The 17,981-nt window shown below is 36.6% G+C and overlaps 1 pseudogene; it reads right to left on the bottom strand.

Moving 5' to 3' along the window:
* The window catches only part of LOC128535353 (cytosolic phospholipase A2 delta-like), a 29,352-nt pseudogene extending 19,459 nt beyond the window's left edge, over positions 1 to 9,893 (bottom strand).
* Positions 9,894 to 17,981: the final 8,088 nt, after the last annotated feature.

Raw genomic sequence — 17,981 nt, 5'->3', positions numbered from 1 at the left:
AAAAACCGGAAATAGCAAAACCGAAAATATCGCAAGAAGATATCGCGAGAAGAATTTGTTGAGAAGACAAATGTTTGGCGGGCGTGTGAAAAAGGTAAGCAGGAATCTGCGGTTCGGTTCTGGTTTCGGTCTGTTCTCATGAGTTGTGAAGCGATAGGAACAAAGAATAAATAGTTTCCATTTGATAAATTAAGTATCATAAATTTTAATTAAATATATCTATCTCTGTATTTTTTCACAGGAGTTTGTGACTGAAAAGTGTCCTGTCTGCATCTGACTTCAGGAGTTTCCTGACCAACCGTATCTAACGGTCATATTTAAAAGTCATAACGAACAGTTATAAAGTACAAAACGGTTCTGTTGGTGTTTAATTTTTTTCTCTATGATTAATACTTATTTGTGGTGTTTTATGTTTTGTACATCTTTTCAAATTGATACCTATACAAATTAGCAAAAGACAAACGGGATAAAACAGAGATTTTTATTTTACACCAGCAGCAACTTACAAATAGTTGCTGCTGGTGTAAAATAAAAATCTCTGTTTTATCCCGTTTGTCTTTTGCTTCCTTCACAGAATTCTGTCGACCAGGGCTTGAAATTGAAATTAACTTGAAAAATTTGTTGTACCAACGCTATTCATTTATGTTAACAGTATTAAACTATGTTGGACGCAGCTATAGTAAATAAGTTAAATGAACCTAATAAAATTAATTTGAATGAACCTAAGAACATTAAGTTGGGCCAACAAAATTGCTTAATGCTGAAAGAAAGCCATTAAATCAGGTGGAAATTCTTTCCATAATTTAATTATGTTCATTCAACAAGTTATTTTTTGAGTGTATACTTTACTTTGTACAGCATATTTTACTAGTTAATTTTATTTTTTTAAATACTTCTTTTATTCCTATTATTTCTTATGTACAGTATAAGCTTTTACTATTCTTATATACAGTATAGGTCACTGGCAGTCGTATAAGCATTTCACTGCATATCGTACTGTGGATGACTGTGTATGTGACAAATAAAAATTTGAATTTGAAAATGCAGCTGATATAGGAGAATGTATTGTTACCCTTTCTTTTCCTTGTTTTTATTTATTTTTAAAACCTCTAAAGCTTTCTACTGGCTCCTTAATTGTTGCCCCTTTTTTTTGGAAGCTGGACAATTCTAGATAACCATCACAATTTTTCAATAATGAAACTCACTGTTATATCTGCCTTATATAAAGTTCTCCTGTGCCTTTTCAAGAATCTTATCTTGGATCTGTTTGACTTTGTGAATGTCATGGTGTATTGTTTCCTTGGAACTGCACATGGTTGAACAGTCAACATTGAACATTAAGGTTTCTGTAAAAGCATTTTTTTTCGCTTTAAAAACTGAACAGGGATTTTCAGCAACAGCAGCATGCTTAGATGGATAGTGTGAACAGCCTGATATACTTGATGAAACAAAAATGCTAAAATTATTAATAAAATTTATTTTTTCCCTAGACAGTTCAAATTTAAGTACTGTATGTGTTGTACCATATTGATAATATTACAGTACCTACATGAACTCCCCAATATACTGTACAATAATTTGCTAGCATATTTTATACAGTAACAATCTAAATTACTTGTCATGGAGCTTATTAAACCTTACATGTGTGCAGAAATGTGTATAAAAAGAGTTGAAGTGTAACAAAGTTAATATTTACATTTTTGTTTGGTTGTGACTTGCTAATTTTTTTATGAGGTGAACCTGGTAAATATTACATATGGAGTTTTTTCCTCTTAGTTAAGCAAATGATAATAAAGATTTAATTTATTTATATGTATATACCTACATACAGCCTTAAAACAGCTTATCATTTTAAACCAATGCACATATCCAGAACAAAAAGCAAAGATTTTATATAACATTTAATATTTTTGCCGCCCGTGAAGCATAGCCAACACAAATGATTCACTATCTGTCATCATTTGGAGGTGGGGGCGTCACCATCACACTTTACTATAATCTGACTTTAAAACTATTCATGGCAATTTCACCAAACCTTCACAAAGCCTTTATTAGGAAGCATATCTGTGCCTTAACTATTTAATTTTCTAATATTGTTAAGGTGATTAAGGTTTCATTGGCATTATATTATACCATGCCTATAAACAGCATATACCTTAAACATGAGATAACTAATTTCTGAACTTGTAAATGTCTTGGGTGTCTGACCTTATCATCTGTAATGAAGACCTTCGTCTCTTTCTGACCCAGTTTGAGAGTACTGATGTCAAGCAGGATACTGGTGCATAGTTCATCCTTGACAAGGTCTTCATCATACAAATTCAGCTCCAGAATATTCTAGTGGATAAAACTAAGAGTCTTAAGACAGTATTAATTTTTAAAGAATACACATATTTTTGTCAAAACTAGAAAAGTATACAGTGCATACAGACAAACAATCCGAGGAATTAACACTAATAATGCAGATCCAGATGACACAGAAATCGTAATACCCAGGTAAAAAAATGTATGTTAAACATATTAATACCATATTCTACCATGCCAAAGCATATTAAGTAACTAATGATAAGTTTATTTGAATTTTGCTGTCTTAAAAAACCCCATTATGTACCTAGTGTATTTAAGTTGTAATTAAATTATACAAAAACACAATTTTAAGTGTATTAAGTGTGCTTTTATGTGCTAAAGTTGAACAAATTCTAGTATACTTATTTGCGCTTTAAGTTAATTTAAAAAATTTACTAACATACATACAGTATTTGGCACAATGAATAATTAAATTAAAATATATCCTTTAATTTATTATAATTACATTACACCAATCTTTACTGTCACACATTAACAAGTAATATACCATGAATGCTTTTTTCATTGTAGCATTAGCATGATGTTACACTGTACTTGTGTGTGTGTGTGTGTGTGTGTGTGTGTGTGTGTGTGTGTGTGTGTGTGTGTGTGTGTGTGCATGTTTAAGTAAAGTACATTTGAATTTAACAGAGACTACAGTATATTAAAATTTATGCAGGTTTGAGCATAGTGCACTAAAATATAAGCATGAATAATTACATTAAATTTTATTTACAGTAAATGTGAAATTTAAAATACAAATGTATGTTTAAGGTATGCTTTTTTCACATTGTTACAATTTTTATTTCGGGTTTAAATAAGTGTGCCTAAAAATTGCACTGAACGTTCACTTAAAGTGCATTTTCCTGTAACATATTTTTGGAAAGTGTACTATAATAATTTTTTCCGAGGTTTAATCCCAAAATAATTGTAAAAGTATAATATAAGTATGCTTTTTATGTTTATTATGTTTATTAAAAATGTTTATACATTTTTTGTTGGTATATTTGCAATGCACTTGCAAATATTTTAATATATTTATATTATATAAATACACTAAAGTGTATTTTTTTCACTAGGGTACTATTATAAATTTTTTAAAAATAGTGCTTTTTACAAAATGTTATATTTTTCTTATATGAAAAAAAAACACTAATAGTATCTCAGTATCTGCCTAGATGCTGCTAACCAGGGCTGTGTAAATAATGGTGTATGTATACATGTATGGAGGATATAAGGTTTATCAGGTTTGGACTACTTAATCCAAAGGAGACTTAGACTCCGTCCACACGAAGCCGATGCGTTCCCTATCCGATAATTTTTTTGCGTAAACACAGCGTCGTCTCAAGAAATATCTGCGTACACACGAAACCACTGAAAACAGTGTAGTATATATGCCAGACCAGTATGGGGCGCTGTAATTCTGCCATAGAGATACACTATACACGGAGAAGAAGACTTTGAGCATGTGCATAACCTTGCGCGCTGTATACGAACCAAGATGGTGTTGTCTATTATCGCTTGTTGCTCATAACAGTTGCATAGAAGCAATAGATTTTGATGTAATAAAGCTAGTAGGCTTTGTAGCAACACAAACACAATCATGTAGTCCGCCATTATCGTTGTTGCTGTTACGTGTGACGCAGCCGACACGTGATGTGATGACATCATTGTTTCACAAAATATACGGACTGGCCGTACACACGAAGACGCAAGGGTGTCGTTTTCAGATTTATCCACTTGGGGAGCAGGTTTCAGAAAATAGCGGTTTCAGTCTCCTAAAACGCCGGATCCGTGTGGACGAAACGCCAATACGATAAAAAATTTATACGTATACAGCGAAACGCGTCTCCATGTGGACAGGCCCTTAAACCCTTCTAACAAGGTCTCATTTTTAGCCTGTTAGTTGACTCACCTTGGCCTGGCTGTAGACATGAAAGCAGAAGGTCTCATTCCACTCAGGTGTCTTGCAGTTATTGATTGTCCTTGTTCTCAGAGTACAAACTGAGGCCGTGGGTAGGTGTAAGGTCACATAGAGGTCAGGCCATGAAACTGTGGAGGTATGTGAACAACAACTAGTACGTTAGCATACAGACAGGTAACAATATAAGAGAAAAAAACAGTTCTGTTATGTTGTGAAAAGGATGTCTTTTAATACACTGTCAATTTTCATGATACAATTTTAAAGCCACTGTTGTTCTGTTTTTCCATTCATTAAATAATTTATCCCTCCTTTAATATTAACAGTTTTTAAAAAAACAAACAAAAAAACTTTATATTTAAAAGTAGCTCATGTTTATTATTAATGAAATTATAAAAAAATTGAATGTGTGAGAATACCGACATACAGAGGTCATATGAATGCTGGAAGCTTCCTCGTAGCACTGTGACAGAAAGTTTCCACCGCCGTGCGTCTTCCTTCTGTAACACAGGTAATAAAAAGAACGGAGATATTAACATTAATTGACATATTTATATTAAGCATATACTGTATATTGCACTTATAATTTATCTCAATCAGTAGGTGTACACATACAGCATTACAGTAAACATCTGTAATAATGGTCAAATTTCATTCCATTTCCAGATTTATTGTTGAAAGGGCACACACACGCACACACAAACACGCACGCACGCACTCACACACACACACACACACGCACACACAAACACGCACGCACGTACACACACACACACACACACACACACACACACACACACACACACACACACACACACAGGGAAAACATGCAAACTCCACTACCCTGGAGGTGCAAGGCTACAGTGCTAACTGCTATGCAAACAAGCCACCAACTTCAAAGTATTCTTCGAATGCACATCTTGTAAACACACCAAAAATGAAGTGGACTCATCTCCCTTTTACACATACAGTAAACATCTTCTGTAGCTTTGATCTTGTATTAGCTTAATTTTTCACATTTGATTCTTGTGTAATTATCTTGTTGCCAACACCTGATTGCTTATGCAGTGTTAATTTGATTTAGATCTCAAGGATTGTGTTTTGAAGTGACTATTTTGTCATATATATAGTGAATTTTGTTAAAATTTAGGGGGCAACTGTTATATGATTTTATATTGTACATTTTCCCTAGACATTGTTAAGTTTTCCTCCCTCATTATTCCCTTAATTCAAATTTCTATTTATTTTAATTGAAAAAAATTCACTTTATATTGCAGCTCCACAAAGTTAAAAGAAAATTATGGAAATATGGGAGCAAGTAAAATGTATATAACTCATAATGATCAGATTGTCCCTGATGAGCAAGCCTTAAGTAGGGCTTAAGTAACAGATGTATGAGAAACAAGTAATTTGACTCGTAATTTGAATTAAATAATGTCTTTGCTGTTAACAAACCAGAGAGAACACTTACATACCGTCATGCAAGCTGTATGTGTATGTACACCACCAATGAAAAGTTGGGACACGCCTTCTAATTCAGTGTTTTTGTTTAGTGATCTATATTCTACATTTTAGAACAATCCTGGAGATTTCAAAACTATCAAATATCACATATAGAATTGTATAATAAAGGAACAACAAGCCAAATAGTATTTTAAGAGCTAGCTCTTGCTGGAAGAGGAGAAGTTCATTTACAGTTACCAGCCTCAGAAATGAGAGCACCTCAGATGAGAGTCATTATGAAAGATTTACAGAGCATAAGACACATCTCAATATCAACTGTTCAAAGGAGATTATTGTATATTTTTGGATCCCTTCAATTTTGTTATAAAAATCAGAAAAGACCATGGAAGTAGAAGGTGTGCTTAAACTGTTTCTTTTTTTTCCAGCAAGCAGGTGGTGAAAACGGTCAGCAAGCATATCAATATATATATATATATATATATATATATATATATATATATATATATATATATATATGCTGTAAACAGTCCACATAGTGTGTAAATTATGCAAGTGTATGGAAAAGTTTGCAATATCTTTAAGAAAAAGATTCAGTGTGTGTGCAAAGCTGCAAAGGTTTGTGCAGATTGTGCAAATAATTGTGCAGATGATTGTTATTGATTATTATTGTGCAAATGATTGTGCAGATGATTGTTATTGATTATTATTGTGCATGATTGTGCAAAGTCCACAATGAATGTCCTGAGATCTGTGTCAACAGTCAGATACAGTTGGTAGTCCAAGATTGTTAGCTTCTGTCAGCTATTTAGGAGTTTGATGGTAGTGAGAAAGAATGAGTTCTTTAGCCGAGTCCTGCACCTCACACTTCTGTATCTAAAGAGGTGAGAACAGTCAGTGCTTGGGATGGGTGGCGTCCTTTAGAATGGAGGCAGTTCTCCTGCGAACTCTGCGATAGTAAATGCTCTGCACGGATGGCAGCAACGTCCTTGTGATCTTTTCAGCAGTCTTCACTACTCTTCACAGGTGGTTGCGGTCCATGACAGTAGTACTGCTGTACCACAAAATGATGCAGTTGGTCAAGATGCTCTTGATCGTGCAGCTGTAGAAGTTTGAGAAGTTTGAGAAGATGTCTGGAGACATATCAAACTTTCTCAGCCTCCTAAGAAAGTAACTTAAGTGCCTTAAAGGAGTACACAAAACTATGGTTCTTCTGTTACTGACTTACTGACTTACTCTTCTCACACACACTTCAATCACATTAATCCACCGTTGAACTGTTCAAACACAAGACAGCATACAAAATAAACACATTCATATCATGCACCATGTAAGCCAAATAAAACAAAAGTAAATTAGCCTACTTTGCTTGCTGCACACACCCAAAGGGCAATTAATGTGTTTGAGTAAACATAAAATATATAAAAAAAATTGGCAATATAACATGATCACATTCAAATCTCCTTCACTCTTTAAGTAATGTTTAAACACCTTCAGGTGACTTCTTGGCAGAAATTGCAACAGGTTAAAATGGACTCTGGTCATCAACTAGGTCATCGCTACATCACTGGCAATTCATTTCAGTCCTTCTTGGTTCAAGCACAGAACAATGAAGTCAGGGAAGTCAAGGGCAGGTAGCATGTCTCTGATGGTGAACAGTAGTTACATACAACATACAACAGTGTGAGCATTGGACCTCTCACATTCTCCTGCATGCCCAGTCTTTGTCTGGAACATTAAATATCACCCTTTCTAGGGTACAATTCTCCAGGAATTTACTTTGGTCATAGTAAGTGCTATTTATATGATTCAGAGGGAGGTCATTTGCTGGACGAGCATTAGGTTCTGCAGGAGGCTGTGGATGGCACATATTGGAAGATGTTCAACCGCAGCTCTGATAACATCTGTGTTTATGGAAGCAGCTGTGGGATGTATCGGAAAACTGTTATATGATATATGTCATTTAAAAAGAAACTGCTAATAGAACATTTAATATCTAGAAATGGTGGGTTGGTAATAGTAGAAAACTATAGAAGGTATAGAAAAGAATCTATCACCCTCTTCTAAAATGTAAAAACTCAATCAGATGAAGCTTATCACCTCCTCAATGGCACACCAGTTTTTGCCCAAGTTGAGTTAAATTAAAATTAAGTAATTCTATGCAATTCATCTTTTTCTCCTTTAACCACTGTGTGGTCAGTTTTGGTGTGTTCTTTGCATCATTGTTACGTTGGCCATTGACAACTTTCTGGCAGAGGGCAACACATTTTCTTCAAGAATTGAATGGGGAGGCATTTTGCCCCATCCAAGTGCTTCAGTCCTTGCTGCAGAGAAACATTCCAATGCTTTACTGTAGAAATAGTGTTATTTAGATGGTAAGCTGTATTGGATTTATGCTGGAAATATCGTTTGGTGTTTTGACCAAATAATTACATTTCTATCTCTTTTGCAAAGCTCAGTTATGACTCATGTAGCCTTTTTTATTGCAACCATCCCATACAAGCCACGTTTGTGAAGAATGGAACCATTTATCCCTCCTCTTCTCCAGCACAAGCGGAGTTTTTCCTTGTGGAGAGGAACAGGTGGCTAAATGAGATCACTATCAAGAGTATCTTGAGACTATCTTGAGTAAAGCCCTTAACCCTCAACTGCTCAGATGTATAAGAAGATTAAAATGTAAGCCACTCTGGATAAGGGCATCTGTAACTACTATGCTCGTGATTTTTTTCTACGCAAGACCAACTGCTCTGCAGCTCCAAAATACCTGTGTAGGTCAAAGAGTAATGCTGTCCACATGTGACATACTCCTTAAAACTACATCAAGGAAATTGACCAGCACATACATTGGCCCAATCAACATCTCCCATGTCATCAACCCATGCTTAGTTAAGCTTGCTCTGCCATTGTCCATGTGTAGTTCATAAATGGCACCTTCCATGTGCCCCAGATTTAATGATTGATCTCTTGTCCAGTCTGCCTCCTGAAAATATATTTCTGGAAAATTTGCTATAATACAATACAATATTTTTGAAGTATGTTAAAAGTTTAATTCCAAAAATTGGTAAAAGGCATGTTAGTATGTTTAATATATTACCTATTGGTACACTTTTTTGTTAGTATTTTTGCGATGTACTATAGAAAATGTAAATATATTTGTAATACAGTAAAGTGTATCTTTTCAGTAGGGAACACACACTAACTGATTGGGAAACAACTGCTTCTCCAGAGCTGTAGTCTCTATTACAACACCACTCCACCCACACACATGCATACATACACTCACACACCCCATACATACAATACTGTACACACTCATACTGTAACTGCCGAAGACTGTTAACAGAATAAAAATCACCCTGTCTTAGCCACCATCTTTTTCATCTGTTTGTTTGATTGTTTGTCTGTATGTTTGTTTATTCCCAAGCTGCTCCTAATGCACTGAACACTTTTAATTCAGGACTGTACAGTAAATAAAATTATAATAAATTGTGCAATGTGTTCTGCTTGCTGACAATGCCTTTTTGCAACATTCACACTGCCAACAAGTACTGTATGCTGTTGTATTTAAGTCTATATTTTCATCATAATAATCTATTTTTATAGATATCCTTATATTATCTTTATTACTGCTGATCTATGCATGCTACTAAAATTTTTTGTAATATTACTACAACAACAATAAAGTCTTTTATCTTTTCAGATGCCAGATGTAATAGAGTGCTTTGAATATATTTATACTCAGAAAGTTGTTAGAAAATGTCAGAAGTACTTTTTAAAATACCACACCTCTTTAAATTCTATATCACAACTGTAGGCAGTTTTCACAAATGCCACAGACCACATATTTATTTATTTTAAGGTTTTACCTCCAGTGCTCTGATAGAGTTACTGTAACAACATGGGATTAGTTTTTAACTGACTGCTTAAAACTGAACCAAACTTCCCATCAAGATTTATTTTGAGCATGTAAATATTTTATCTATTGATCTGTTTTACAAAGGTTGTTACACTATTTATTGCGCACTTGGTAACTCTTCATACAACATTAAAATTGTTAAATTAATGGAGAAAATGGTACCTGCATTTGGAACTGCCACAAAATATCCTTTGGCTGAAGGTTAAAAAACAAACAAACAAGTGTTTCTTAGAGAAGATGTGCTGTTAGCAGCCTATTACCAATGAAAGATTGAAAAAACCCGACTAAATGTGACAGATTCCAAAGAATTGCTTACTTTATATTTTCCTGATAAGAAGTCATATATACAGTAATGTCATATGAAAAGCAGGCAGTAATAAAGTTACACCCTTTACTGTAAACCAGTAAGCTAGGAGATAAAAACCACCTGCATAATATTGTGTGCCCGCCCCTGTGCCAAAACAGCTATGACCTGTTGGGGCATGAAATCTACAAGACCTTTGGAGGTGTGCTGTTGTATCTGCAAAAAACAAAACAAAATAAAAACGTTAGCAGCTGTATGTTGTTCTGTATGTTGAAGGGTGGGCCTCCATAAAACAGACTTGTTTGTCCAGTATGTGCGCAGACTAAGATCTAGGGAATTTGGAGGGCATGTCAACACTTTGGCATGTTCTTAAACCAATTCTATTGCAGCGTTGCTGTCCCAGCAGAACATTCTCCAGAGCAACCCACTGCCTCTGACATTTTGCCTTCTTCCTCACTAAAATCTAACAATTGACCTACTTTTTTCCATTCAATCACCCTACAATTTATTTTTAATTATCGAACAGCATTTATTTATGCTTTTGTACTGTTATTTATTGACCGATTATGTCATTGCAATACAAAGAAGAAAAAGACAAAACTATATTATTGCACAGCATTGCATAAAGTAAAATACAAAGTAATTGTGCTCATGAAAAACGGAAGGCACAACTGCAACACAGTGTGGAAAATTACAGTGCAGTCTTTCTAAACCTCCTGATGTACATGTCTGTTGTGCCACAGATTCGTATCCAAATACAACAATGCAGCATGGAATCTGCATGTCTTTTGGTATGTGTTACTCAGCCTTTGTAGAGATCTGTTGTGACTCCGTACAGTCTGCATCAATCATTGGTTAATCTAACATTTTAAACATTCCCTTTCATTGGTAAATCAAGATTGCCTGAGAGCAGCTTAATTCAATTCAATTTAATTCAATTTTATTTGTATAGCGCTTTTAACAATTGGCATTGTCCCATAGCAGCTTTACACAATCAAAAGAATTATTTAAGTTTGTATGGAATTTGAATGTGTATGAATCAAAATGGTCAGATGGTCCCTGGTGAGCAAGCCGAGGGCGACAGTGCCAAGGAAAAACTTCCTGAGATGTTAGTAGGAAGAAACCTTGAGAGGAACCAGACTCAACAGGGAACCCATCCTCATTTGGGTAAGGAAAGCAGGAATTGATCTGCATTCATACTGTGTGTTAGTTGGCAGGCAGTTCAGCATAACAGTTGATGTTAATTGATGTTAATATGGAGTCCAGTTAGTTATTAAAAACTCAGGTAGACTTGTATAAAGTTCCAGTCCTGAACTGTTGAACAGTCAAGTCCTCAGAAAAAACAGCTGCCAACACCAGTCGAGGCCAGAACCTTCTTCTAGGTAGAGAGAACCATCCCCAGACACAAGACGCATCCCAAAGAGACACACCAAAAGAGGGGCATCCATGTGATGAGATCTCCAACCAGAAGCGGGGCACCAGGATGGGTCAGACAGGTCCGGAGGGCAGAGGGAGTCTGGATCACTGGCAGCTCAGGAACAACATGTGTAGCTCGGCAAGGAGAGGGAAGGAGAGAGAAGGGGAGAGAGGGAAGAGAAAGAGCAGGAGAGAGAGCAGAAGAGAAGAGATAACAGTTAGGTCGGGTCACAGTCATATAATGTATAATGTAAATGTATATTTACTGTAGAGTGCAAGCAGAGACTCCGGCAGGACTAACTATGACAGCATAATTAAAAGGGAGAGCCAGAAAAAAACACAGACATGAGGGCTCCCTGAGATGTAAAGCAACCAATCACCTCACCGTCAACAAACCTGAGTGATCAATGAGAGTGGGGAGGACAGCATCTAAACATACCAGTTCACCATAATACTCTACGTCCATGAGTCCCCCAGATCTGCCCCTTTACCTAAGGCAAATCTATTTATAAGAATGCTTGATTAAATAAATAGGTTTTTGGCCTGGACTTAAACACTGAGACTGTGTCTGAGTCCCGAACACTAATTGGAAGACTATTCCATAATTTCAGGGTTTTGTAATAAAAAGCTCTGCCCCCAGCTGTAGTTTTCATAATACACGGTACTGATAAGCAGCCTGCATTCTTCAATCGAAGTAGGCCTGGCGGATCCTAAGACACTAGCACTTCACTCAGATACTGCGGTGCGAGACCATTTAATGCTTTATATGTCAAAAGTAGTATTTTAAAATCAATGTGAAATTTCACAGGGAGCCAGTGAAGTGAAGATAAGATAGGTGTGATGTGCTCGTATCTTCTGGTTCTAGTGAGGACTCTCGCTGCTGCATTCTGGACTAGCTAAAGCTTGTTTATGCACCTAGTTAAACAACCAGACAGTAAGGCATTATAATATAATGGGCCAGGGGTAGCTCAGTGGTTAAGGCATTGGACTACTTTTCGGAAGATCCCAGGTTCAAACCCCACAACCACCCAGTTGCCACTGTTGGGCCCTTGAGCAAGGCCCTTAACCCTCAACTGCTCAGATGTGTAATGAGATAAAAATGTAAGTCGCTCTGGATAAGAGCGTCTGCCAAATGCCTAAATGTAAATATAATAGTTAAACCTAGAGGTGATAAAAGCATAAACTAGTTTTTCTGCATTGTTTAGCGACACTATATTTCTTATCTTGGCAATATTTCTGAGGTGAAAGAATACTATCCTTCAAATGAAAGGCTGGAATCTATAATCACACCGAGGTCTTTTACTGTTGCACTCGATGGAACAGAAAGGCCATCTAAAGTTACAGAGTGATCTAGAATCTTACTTCTAGCTGTACGCGGTCCTATGGCTAAAACTTCTGTCTTATCTGGGATAAGCAGAAGGAAGTTAATTACTGTAGCATCCAATTTATTGTGTCCTGCACACATTGCTCAACTTTAGTAAGCTGGTTTATCTCATCAGGTTTTGCTGAGACATATAACTGTGTGTCGTCAGAATAACAGTGAAAACTAATACCATGCTTACGGATTATGTTGCCCAGAGGAGGCATGTAAAGGGAAAAAAGCAGTGGGCCTTAAACTGAACCCTGTGGAACACCAAACTCCACTAGAGAACATTCAGAATAATCACCATTTAAGTCTACATACTGATACCGATCAGTCAAATAGGATCTAAGCCAGGAGAGAGCTGTATCCTTAATTCCTACTACATTTTCTTTTTTTTTCTTTTTTTTTTATTTTATTAAGGATTTTCAAATAATACAGACACAATCAAACAGACAGACAAACAAACAAACCCACCCATCCACCCACAGCGCTGAAAAAATATAACAATATGCAATGTACAAGAAAATATAAATCTCTGCCTGCTGAAGTTAAGCAAAGCAAAACAAAACATGATGGGAAAATAGAAACCTCTATTAAAATAAACATTCAGTTTTTAAAAAAAAAAACAGTGGAGAGGTTTCCAGAGTTTCCAAAATTTGTTCGACCTGTGATTAAGATCATAAGTTAGTTTCTCCAAGGGAAGAAAAGATGACAGCTGGGATATCCACATAGTAATAGTTGGAACCTGGGGAGTGGACCACTTCAGCAAAATGCATTTTTTTGCCAAAAATGAAAGGGTTGTAAACAAGAGCTTGGAGTCCAAGTCAAAAGGCCTTCAGGAATATGATTCAACAAATAAAGTGCAGGAGACAGGATAAAATGTTTTCCAGTTATCTCTTGAGTTACAGAGTGAACCCCTTCCAGAATGATTGGATATTGTCACAGGACCAGAATACATGAAAATATGTACCCCTATGTGCTTTACATTTAAAGCAAAGATTGGAACTGCCTGGATACATTTTGTGAAGACGAACAGGTGTAAAGTAAATTCTATGAAAAAAATTTACATTTTGTTCGTGTAAAGATATTGAAGTGCTTTTTGGGAAAATGCCTTCACAAATTGTGGTCCAAACTGCTGGATTAAATGATACCCCCAGATCCTGTTTCCACAGTGATTTTAGAAAGTCATAGGCTGAGGAATCTGAGTGCGCTAATAAAGCATAGTACTTAGAGGTGGCCCCTTTAAGAGCTTTAGTTGAAATGATGGTTTCTTCCATTTCTGATAAAATAGTACAAAATTTGTTCTGCCTTAATAGGGACTCAAAGAAATGCCGGACCTGCATGTTCTTAAAGAAATCTACAGAGAGGATATTAAACTCTGCTCTAATTTTCAAATGACTTCAGGGTATCACAAGCCAAATGGTCTAAAAAGTCAGACACGCCCTTAGAACCCCACTCCGACAGCCCAATACTCCTAATCTGAATTGGAAAATCAGAATTAAATACCAAGGGAGAACGGACAGAAATAATGTGAGGAATGCCCAAATATTTTTTCACATTTTTCCAAATCAGTAATGTATTATAAATAATTATATTATCAATGAGACCTTTTATTTGATCGATATTATTAATAAACCAAAGAGTTTCTAATCTTCTGGGATAACAAAATAAGGATTCAAAGTCAATCCATAAAGCATCCTGCCTATTCATAATCCAGCTTGTTATAATTTTGAGTTGAGCAGCCCAATAGTAAAGCTGAAAATTGGGCAGCGAGAGACCCCCCAAATCTCTTGGTTTACAAAGTTTAGAGAGACCAACTGGAAACTTCTTTTTCAGGCTTTTTCGTATTCCTTTCCCTGACTCTTTTAAGGTGAGAAGTGTAAGAGATGAGATGACCTCGTAGAGTGGCCTTAGCTGCATCCCAAATCATGGCGGAAGATACTGGGGAGACTCTATTATCAGACCAGAATTGAGATAAACAGTCTGAAACAAAAAGACAAAAAAATGTATCGTGTGCCATGTATCTATCAAACCTGTATCTATGCATAATTCGTTAAGAACCTTGGATGATTTAGGATTCGATACATTTGCAGACGAGGATTTATCTAGAGAGGCATTCATTACACAATTAAAGTCTCCAGCTAGAAAACCTAGACCTTTACAATAATAATTAAACAATAAAATAATATGTGATATGAACTTAGGCGAGTCAAGATTTGGTTTTTAGACATTCAGAATCGTGATATGATGATTATAAATCGAGCCTGTAATCATAGTGAATCTTCCTTCAGGATCTGATTCCTTGTGCTCTAGGCTAAAAGGTAGATTCTTATTTATAAGAATGGCCACCTCTCTCTTATTCTGTGAGTAAGAAGAGAAATCAACCTGACCTACCGAATCTCTCCTCAGCTTTAAGCTTTCAGTATCAGACAGTTTAGTTTCCTGGAGCAGTACTATGTCGGGCTTTTGTTTTTTCAGATGAGGTAAAATTTTCTTCCTTTTTATTACATGGCCAATCCCTTGAACATTCCAGGTAACAAGTTTAAGTGAACCAGTCATGAAAAGCAACAGATTGAAAATTTAAATGGCAGAGAGTCAACCTTGTAAAACTAAACCATGAAACACAGTGAACAAAATTGCAGCGCTTACCCATCCCTATTCTGTCCCCAAACGATAGAACAAAACAATCCCTAATGAAGTCACCAAACACATTAGACATACCGTAGTCCTAACTCAACTGAAAGACCACAATAACAACTTAGTCGCTAGAGACAAAGTCCAAACCCCGGGTTAAATAGAAAAAACTCAAATCAGGGTCCCCTTTAAATAAATAAAAGAGGTGTGCTTTAAGAAACTGAAACCTTATATGCGTAACGTTTTGAGACCAATAACAGTACAAATAAGTTAATAAAAATAAAAGAGAAATGAAAGATAATAGTAGTAATAATAATAACAATAACAAATAAGAGGATGGGTTCAGTTTCAATGAGTTGCACAGTCATTTAAAACTGTAAAGAGTGAAAGCAGGGACTGTTTTACAAACGAAAACAAATGAAAAAAATAAAAAATAAAATACCTCAGTCAAGATTTTCCATGAAAGCAGCAGCTGTCTCGGGACTGTCAAAAAGGCGAATCTGCCCATTATAAAGACAGCGAAACCGTGCTGGATAAGCAAAGCCTCGATACGTCATGACGGGCCATTAGTTTCCCCACGGCATCAAACTTGCGGCGCTTCACATTTTTCCGACGTCCGCGGTTCTCCAGGTCATCGACTTTTAGCCGTAACATATCCACTGTCTTTTGCATTGCGTAAAGTCAAGTGTCACCCCAAAGATGTTTTTATATCGCCCAAAGCTGTGTCAATCGTGTCCAGCCGCGTTTCAACCGATTCGTCCATATTATTAACACGTGAGGCCACAGATTTTATTTCTGCTAGAATTTGATCAGTAGTTGCCATACCAGATGGATTAAAGCACATACCCAATGCTAAATAAAGAATTAATTATTCTCAACAGGAGTTACTGTTATTGCTGGTACTATCTGTTTAAGAAAAAGTGTCGGTACAGGATCTAATGTACAGGTTGATGAATTTGCAGAAGAGATGAGTTTATTTTCTTCAAGGGGAGTAAAGTATTCTGAGTTCCGATCTGACATGGCTAGTTTAACATCTGCATAACTTACATTGTTTGGTTTCAAAGCCTCAATTTTATGCCTAATATTTACAATTGTATTATTAAAAAAGTTCATGACGTCCTCACTATTACACGAAGTTGGTGTGGAGATTTCTGCAGTGGTCTTATTTCTGGGTAATTTGGCTATGGTATTAAATAAAAATCTAGGATTATTTTTGTTATTTTCCATAAGAGTGGAGAGATACGTTGATCTAGCTACACTAAGAGCTTTTCTATAGTTCAGGATGCTCTCCTTCCATTCTATTTAAAATACTAACAATTTAGTTTGACGCTATTTACGTTCTAATTTCCGAGCAGTCTGTTTTAAAGAGCGTGTATAATCGTTATACCAAGGAGCGAGTTTCTTATCTTTAATAATTTTTCTTTTAACTTGAGCTACATTATCTAAGCTATAATGGAACGTCGATTCTAAATATTCAGTCGCCTGATCGAGTTCTGTGGGGTCAGACGGTGATCTAATCAAAGTTGATAACTCTGGGAGATTACTGATAAAACTCTGTGTGGTAGTTGAAGTAAATGTACGTTTAGTACGGTAGCGCTATCCTCCTGTCTTTTCTTCAGTGCCACCATCTCTAAGCCGTAGAGCATTGCTGGTCTCACCACTGTCCTGTACACCTTTCCTTTCATTCTCGCTGATACTCTTTTATCGCACAACACACCTGACACTTTTCTCCACCCATTCCAACCTGCCTGTACCCGCCTCTTCACCTTCTTTGAACACTCTCCGTTTCTCTGGACCATTGACCCCAAGTACTTAAAATCCTGCCCTTCTTTACCTCTGCTCCCTGTAGCCTCACCGATCCTCCTGGGTCCCTCTCATTTACACACATGTATTCCGTCTTGCTGCGGCTAACCTTCATTCCTCTGCTTTCCAGAGCATACCTCCACCTCTCCAAATTTTCCTCCACCTGTTCCCTGCTCTCGCTACAGAGCATAATGTCATCTGCAAACATCATAGTCCATGGAGAGTCCTGTCTTACCTCATCTGTCATCCTATCTATCACCAGAGCAAACAAAAAGGGGCTTAGAGACGATCCTTGATGCAGACCCACCTCCACCTTGAACTCTTCTGTCACACCTACAGCACATCTTACCACTGTCTTACAGCTTTCATACAGTACGTGTCCTGCACCACTCTAACATACTTCTCTGCCACTCCAGACCTTCTTATACAATACCACAGCTCCTCTCTTGGCACCCCGTCATACGCTTTCTCTAAATCTAAAAAGAACACAATGCAACTCCCTGTTACCTTCTCTGTACTTCTCCGCCAGCATCCTCAAAGCAAATACTGCATCTGATGTACTCTTTCTAGGCATAAAACCATATTGCTGCTCACAAATGCTGACCTCTGCCCTTAACCTAGCTTCCACTACTCTTTCTCACAGCTTCATTGTCTGGCTCATTAGCTTTATACCTCTATAATTGCCACAGCTTTGCACATCTCCCTTGTTCTTAAAAATTGGCACCAATACACTTCTCCTCCATTCCTCTGGAATTCTCTCACTCTCCAAGATCTTGATAAACAAACTTGTCAGAAACTCTACTGCCACGCCCTTCTT

This window comes from Clarias gariepinus, chromosome 13, assembly GCF_024256425.1.
Source record: "Clarias gariepinus isolate MV-2021 ecotype Netherlands chromosome 13, CGAR_prim_01v2, whole genome shotgun sequence".
Taxonomy (NCBI): domain Eukaryota; kingdom Metazoa; phylum Chordata; class Actinopteri; order Siluriformes; family Clariidae; genus Clarias; species Clarias gariepinus.
Note: the sequence above shows the minus strand (reverse complement) of the source record. Positions and strands in the feature narration are given on the sequence as shown.